The sequence below is a fragment of the Lactuca sativa genome, chromosome 1, assembly GCF_002870075.4.
Source record: "Lactuca sativa cultivar Salinas chromosome 1, Lsat_Salinas_v11, whole genome shotgun sequence".
Lineage (NCBI taxonomy): Eukaryota > Viridiplantae > Streptophyta > Magnoliopsida > Asterales > Asteraceae > Lactuca > Lactuca sativa.
Genome location: NC_056623.2, coordinates 106,206,885 through 106,215,263, shown reverse-complemented (window position 1 = coordinate 106,215,263; position 8,379 = coordinate 106,206,885).

The following is an 8,379-nucleotide window of genomic DNA, read 5'->3' as shown; positions in this document are numbered from 1 at the left end:
CTATATGGCCTAAGTGGCCAACTTTGTAGCCTTAGAGAGCCACATGCACCTTTAAACTTCATTTTTGGGTCCATTAAGCTTATACTCCCATGCATGCACGTAAAGTTCATAACTTTACACCTTTAAACTTCTTTGAACTCGGCAAGTCCAGGGCTTGAGTCCCCAGTCTGTTGAGGTTCAAAGGAACCTAGTTGAGTGTTAGAAGGGTCTTATAGGGGTCCATCGGATTGACTCAACATACTAGACTTAGTCGTGGACGTGGGAATCATAGGACTCGGCGAGTGTATGAATAGACTCATCGAGTCCAAGGCAATCTCCTAACCCTTTGAAGATGGACTTGACGAGTTGCTCATACAACTCGGCGAGTCGGATGAAGGTTCATTTGATAATATTATAGAAGGAGAACTCGTCAAGTCTTTGCTAAACTCAACGAGTAGAGTATGGAGGGGTTCATATGAAATAATATGGACTCGCCGAGTTGGCTACCCAACTCGGCGACTCAAGTCAATTGGAAGTTGACTTTGACGAGGATATTGACTTTGGCCAGGGGTAAAATAGTCATTTTACCCTAAGAGTAGTTATCATCTTCTGACTAAGTGTCTTTATAGGAAAATAACCGGAGAATCGCCGGAGCTGTAGATAGAGACTTCTCACTCGGATTGACATCATTCATTCATACGAGGTGAGTTACCTTCCAGTAGTAGTGGGTCTACGGCCACAATGCCGACCGACTAGTAGGAGTTGTATGTTATATGATTGTCTTTGTGATATTCATCAAGGTTTGCTACCACCTGTTATGTTATATGCTAGCATGATATGTTATATGTGATAGTGGTAGTAGGAGGGGAATAGTCCCCTGGTCGGTTGTTAGGACCGAAGGGTAGGTCGGACACCCCATCTATGTCTGACAGTACGTTATGTTATGATATATATGATAGTAGTAGTAGGGGTGAAATAGTCCCCAAGGTTCGGTTGTTAGGACCGAAGGGTTGGTCAACACCCTAGAACGGCTTGACATGGGTAGGTCAGCACCCCAGAATGGTCGTACCGGGTAGGTCGGAACCCCATAATGGCCGTACCGGGTAGGTCGGGCACCCCAAAATTGTCTGACAGTATGTATGCTATGTGATTGTGTGGTATGTGGTACGATGGGGGAACTCATTAAGCTTTGTGCTTACAGTTTTCACTTTTGTTTCAGGTACCTCTTCAGGAAAGAGGAAAGAGCCCGCGTGGTAGCTGCACATCATACACACATTGGATTTCCGCATTACGAGACTTCTTGGGATTGTACTCTGACAATGTTACTACTTTTATGATATGATTTTCAGACACGAGATTATGGTTTACAAATGATATGACTTAATGATGTTTTCTGATAAATGTTTTTCCAAATCGTTATATTAAAACTGAAATTTTTGGACTTGAAATTTGGGACATGACACTCGGGCTCTAGAAATCATATCATTCAGGGTCTTGTACCCTGACTCACTTACCAGTTCAATCGTCCAAAACTAAATTGTAGTAGCTGGAGCAACCTCTGCCCTAAACCAGCTACAAAATACTCCCAAGACATAGTCTCCAATCCCAAAAGTGCAATAGTTCGCATAATCAATCCTTGTCGCCCGGTATAAGAAATCCAAGGTGAACCAAACCTTAGCTCCTATGGGTAGGGACGGTAATCACACATACCTCACAAGATACTCATGCCACAATGACCAACCTATGCTCACCAGCGCAAAAATACCGTTGCCAACCCCTACAACCAACTATCCCCAAGCTGGAATACAACCTGACCCAGGGGTTAAAAGCCTGCTCATTATTTCAAGCTAGAAAAATTGAAAGGGCATACTCCTTGCCCTAGAAAATGACATTCCAATCCATAATTGAACCATTCTCCCTCCAGCTGAAAAACTCGAGCTTATCATAATCATCACTCCTTTTCTAAGTCCCGCGACTCGCATCCCGACCTCGAGAAAAACCCCCGAAGCCTCAACCAAAACTCACTAAGTCTGCACTAGACCACCAAAATTGATAACACCACTGAGCTCACACCAAATACCAAGACCATTCTCATGTTTGAGCAACCACAACCAAAAGATTGGCAAGTACCAAACCAATGTCGAGAACCATGGTAACCAACCAGTATGGTACCTTCCCTGACCAGCCCTTAGAATCCCCGAGATCTCCCTTGAGTCAAGTATGGATCCTATGCTTTCAGTAGTACGGGACCAATACTACCTTCCACACCTATCCAAGCTCTCCTCAAGAATTGTCACACCCCCAAACCGGAACGGCGAAAATGTTCAGGGGCGGAGGACGTCATGTACAGTATCATAAAAATTGAGTAATAATGAAACATAGCAATACAAACATTCATACATTTACAAACACAATTGTTCACAAGTCGAATACAAATATCTGATGTCACACCCCCAAACCAGAATAGCGGAAACGTTCTAGGGTCGAGGACGTCATGTTTAGCATCACAACACATGCGTCATAGTAATCAAAGTACCAAAAACCATTGTGTTTATATTTAAGTTTTTACAAAGTATGTGATTCACAAAGATTGACTCAAAAGTAAATAACAATACAAGACATGAAACTACTATGCTCCATCTCTTGAATCCTAGTGCGCGTACCTGTCTACTAGTTTCCTGAGAATACAAATTATTTTGAAAGAGTAGATCAACATTTAAGATGGTGAGTTCATAAGTATTTTAGTGATGTAAAGTATGTTCTTTTTAGAAAAGTTCATCTGTTCCTCCAGAAAATCCTATATTTTCTACTGTGATGAATGATAAGCAAAAGTGACTCTACAATCTTTTCTATAAGTACTAAATGGATACAAGTTATATACAATTTAGAGTAATCAGACAATCGATTGTGTGAATCTGCCCTAAGCCCACAACCAAACAAGGAATAAGAAGTAAGGCGGAAAGCACACATCCCATTGTTTGTTTAGATCCTTGTTGGCTACAACCCTAGCGTATTCATTTGGTACTTACAGAGTAAATTGTAAAAATTCTTTAAGGAAAACCCTTATTTCCTTTAGTAAAAATGATAACCACAATAGTTTCTTCTATAATCACTTAGTTTATACTAGCTAAATATAATCTACTATCGAATGGACAGTTAAGTGGGTGAATCTGCCCTAAGCACACAACCAATAAGGAACAGGAAGTAAGGCAGAAAACACACATTCAACTGTCTATCGAGTCTTAATTATATATAACCCGGATGTATAAACTAAGGTATTATAGAAGTAACCACTAAAGGTCCTTTAAGTCATACCGGTTTAATAAAATGGATTAAACATTTTACTGATAACTTTTTGATTTATCCTACTAAATGTTCTAACTGAAAAGTATGTTTTTGTACATGAAAACGGTGTATTGAATTAGTACTTGTTGTGACCTGACCTATACCTGGTACTCCTTATGATTACTTAGTGTATACGAAATATATATATATATATATATATATATATATATATATATATATATATATAAAACTAAGATCGAATAGATAGTAGACTGTGTGCATCTGCTCTAAGCCCACAACCAAACAAGGAACATGAAATGAAGCGGAAAGCACACATTCTACTGCCTGTCGAACCTGATTTATATATGTCCCTAATGTATAAACTAAGGAATGATAAGGTTGGCATTATAGGCCCCCTTCTAATTCAATTTACTAAGACTCGACTGTATTGTTTGTCTTTTGAAAGTTTTCCCATGTTTAAGAGTATCTTTACTAGAAAATAGTTTGCATTATCTTTTACGTGAGAAGATCACTATATGAATGTAATGGGAAAATGAAAGTCTACAGTAGTGTTGTATATAAGTAACTACTGACCACTAACTGCCTTAAAACCTGTTTATTAATTAAGGTTAAGATGTGATGTGGTTATAACCATACTGATTTGACGTACGTTCAAACAAGACAACCTTGTAGCACCGAAACTGATGTGACGTTTGTCATCCGTAGACTTGCAAGTCCTACTGTAGCTAGCATCAAGGTGTGGGGTGTCAATCCCGTATAGATCTATACACAAATTCATGCTCTCCCTCTAGGAGACTCTGGTTACAAAACGCGACCTAACAAGTATATTGTTAAGTCGCGAAGTAGACTCACATTGATGTTATCTTGTTCTCGTTATCGTATGTTCCTTCTATTCTTGTTAGTGTATGTTCCTCCCTGTGCTCTCTTTATAGTATGTTCTCAACCCCTAAACTATAACTATTATAGTTTACTAGTATGTTTACTTGAACTGTTACTGACTTGAAGAAAAAATTCATTTATCTATTGAGTAATGATTGAACCTTAAAAACAGAGTTTTATAAACAACAAAGTGACATAAATTTAAAAGGGTTTTTGAAATTATTTGATCACTTAAAACACATAAGAAAATCTTTTAAAATGTTGTTTATCACATATAACATTTACACAATTATCATTGTGTTCAACTTGTAATCCCCCCCCTTAAAAGAGTTTAAAACATTTAAAAGGTTGATTATTGGGGTATGAACTCACCTTATATGGGTGATTCACTGTAGTTTCGTGTAAGAATGAGATGTTCCACGAATGAATTCCCGAGACACAAACGAGTCCTTAATGACATATAATGGCATATATAGGCATGAAATTCGTGTTTTAAACAACTAAAATGCAAGGAAACACCCTTACGGACCAGGAAACACTTGCTATAAAGTGTTTCAATCACATGTGATTGACTAAAGGGGTTTACGGCCACACAAAAGAGTGTACAACTAGAGGTGTATGGTTCATGGAGTGTACGACCATAAACCCATGGAAAAACATGCAAAAAAGGATGTTTGATCCTTGGGGTAACTAGTGTGACAAATTTACAACAAGAGGATGGACAAAACTATCAATTTGGAGGGTTTGAGGTGTGTACGACCATACACCCTTGATAATCTTGAGTTTGATGTTTTTTCAAGGCTATGAATCAAGTGTTTAACATGTATTAGTAGATGATAGAGAGAATACTTACACTTTTGAGGTTCTTTAGGGGGTTCATGGCCCAAGAACAAGTGTGTGTTCATGGTGTTCTTGGTGAAAGTTGATGATCTATCATAAAGAGTCGTTTTCATGGATGAATCATTAGATGATACATAACTAAGGAGGATATCAAGAAAGATGGAAGAATCACTTACCACTTTGTAAGATTTAGTATGAAAATCTTGATGATAGTTGAGAGAAAACCGATTTTCTTGACTTGGATTCATGAGAAATGAAGGAAGAAAAGAGGAAAAGCGTACATAAGGTCTTGAGTTCACGACCATGATGGGTGTATGGACATACATCCATGTGTACGGCCGTATACTCCTCTTGAAGGAGTGTTTGGCCCGAATGCAACATGAAGAACCTAAGTTAACTCATCCTTCAACCCAAAACTTGAATGTACTAGGCTTAGAACACTCAAACAAACCCTAAACAATGCTAAGCAATAGCAGAAATGAGTCTGAATCTCGATTGATTGGCTGGACTTACAAGACAAAAATTTTGGGTTTTCATATCATCCCCCTGTTAGATGAAATTGCGTCCCGAAATTAGCTTTCTTAGTAGTACTCCTGGGGTTGTGCTCCTCTGATTGGTAGAATACCCACTCGTAGACCCTGGCAACTTTGCCCTAATGTCCATGATAGGAATCATTTCAGGTCCATCTATCATTTCCTCGTGTATATATAAGTCGTATATAATTAAGATTAGTAGGACGGTCAGATGTGCGACTCTGTTCCTGGTCCACAACTAAACAAGGAACAGGAGATTGGGCAGAAACACACATACTAAATCTGCATAATGATGATTATATACCACTCTAGCGTATACAGTTACTAGTGATAGGTGGGCTGTATTCATCCTTAGCCTCTATGCTGGAACTTGATATGTTGGACGAGTGGTAGTTCGGGAAGGTCTGCTACGTATATGGTTGTCGAGGTTTCGGAGGGCAAGGTACTCCTCGCATGAGTACTTCGGGGTTGTTTAGAAGACAAGAGACAATACTAAGGTCTATATCGGGTTGCCGTTACTAATGACGAGGGTGTCATGAATTTGAAGGTCGAGACAATGGAAACATATGAACTTATTATGGTGAGGACCACGCCAATTCATGTCGAATGATGACAATGGACTCTTTATTGAAACAAATGTTAGGCCGATTTGAAAGAAACATTTCGTATACGACAATGTATCCCGATTGTGGTCGACAATGTATTATGTGTAAATGTTCTAGTGCTTTCTGTTTTTCCCCTTGATATACCACTACCACACATCGTACCGTGATTAGCGAGTACTAATAGTGCAGTGTTTTGATAACTAGTGTCGATACTCTATATTATGATCCTCCTCGGTACCTCTATGATCGCCTAACATATATAGGTTATGTATGGTTAAGATGAATAAGACGGTCGACTAAGTGGCTCTGCCCTAAATCTGCTACCAAACAAGGCACATGAATTAAGGCAGAATCACTCACTCTAAGTCTGCAAAATCTTAGCTATGCACAACCCTGATGTACATACTAAGCCATCATAGCTTCCCTGAACGGATATTTAGTTCTCTCTTGAATGATGTGACTTGTTCAGATGAGTGAGTTATTATAATTACTTTTAAATGTTTTCCCCAAGTTTTAATCTTATATAATTATAAATTAATGTTAAAGAAATTCTTAATTCGAAGATGTACCGCTGTGTTGCGGACTACGGGGTAGTTTCTCCTACGGTGATCATCAGAATCTGTCCAATTACGCCTGAGTTGTTCGTTATTGGGCAGTCCCTCTTCTAATGCCCTGTCTCACCACAGCAACAACAGGCCTGGTCTATTTCTAATCCATGGACTTAGGAGATCGGTTGTGCTGGTGCCCTGTAGAACCGAGCAGTGTGCCCCTTCCTGTGGCAATTTAGGCAATGCATTTCCTGACAGACTCCGGTGTGGTGGTAATTACATTTTCCACACTTCGGGAGAGATCCAACATATCGAATGGCAGGTACTGGAGTAGCAGATATTGTGGCGGCGCATGCAGTCACCATTTGTTTCTCCTGCAGGGTTTCCTGGGTTGTTCGCTCCTTCATCTTTTTCCCCAACTTTCGTTTATAGTCTCCTCCCTTTGATGGCTTGGGAACAGGGATCGCTATGCCGTGGCGAACTCCATGGTCAACGAGTCGTTGGGCCAGGCATTTGGCGCTATCAAATGTAGTTGGTTTAGAAGACAGTACATCTCCTTGAATTGGGGTAGATAAACCCCAAATGTATCTTTCTATCTTCTTACTCTCTGGGGTAACCATCTCAGGGAATAGTGCTTCCAGATCGCTAAACCTGTCAGTATGGGTCACTATGTCTAAGCCAACCATGGTATGCTCCCATAGCTCTTGTTCTAGCTTTTGAACTTCGCCCCTTGGGCAGTATTCTTCTAACATCATCTCCTTTAGGTTTTCCCAACCTATCGAGTTAGCCACTGGTAGAGTCAGTAACTTAACATGGCTATTCCACCATGTTAGGGCCTTGTCAGAGAAGGTGCAGGCAACAAACTTAACTTTGCTCCATTCTGGGCACAAATAGATTCCGAAGACCGACTCTGTTTTCTCGAACCATCGGATCAGAGCAACGACTGCTTCATTTCCATTAAAGGATTTGGGTTTTCAGTTCATGAACTCATTGTATGAACACTCACGTGGGTGTCCGTGGGTAACTCAGGGGTTTGTTAAGTGGGTACTGCTACCCGTTCCACTGGTACCACTTTCGCGAATGTGAGTTAGTGCAGCTGCTACTGCGGCGGCTATCGCTGCTTGGAGAGCAACAAGATGGAATTGTGGAGAAGGTAGTGGAGTTTGAGTTGGGGTTATCGGAATAGTCCGTATCGATGATCGTCGTGGATGCATCTTGCTAAAAAGAATACACAGATAAGATGGAAATAAGTCTATATCAGTAGATATAAGCCGAAATCTGAAAGACTAAGTTATTCTAGTTTTGAACGTATCTGGTTCGGACTTCCATAGGGCTCTAGAAACAATTAATAAAAGGAGTCTATACAAAATAAACTTTATGAATTCGAAGTGGCTATCCTTGAATGAATTTCTGTGAATTAGACAACTGATAATGGCTGCATGAAAAGAAATAATTCTAACACATAATGTGAGTAGTGTAACCACTAGCTCACAAAGGCAATTAAGGCAATTATTTATTAGTGTGACGCATAGGACGTTTCAGTTTCTCCGACTGATCACCTCTTGGAAATCTCTTGTTGTCTCTCCTTGACTCCTGTGCTGACTGTCATGATGGAGTGGTTACATCTATCAGGGTTTGTCGTACGAGAACGGAAGTGTCTAAAGAATCTATGAGATTAAGGGTAACATT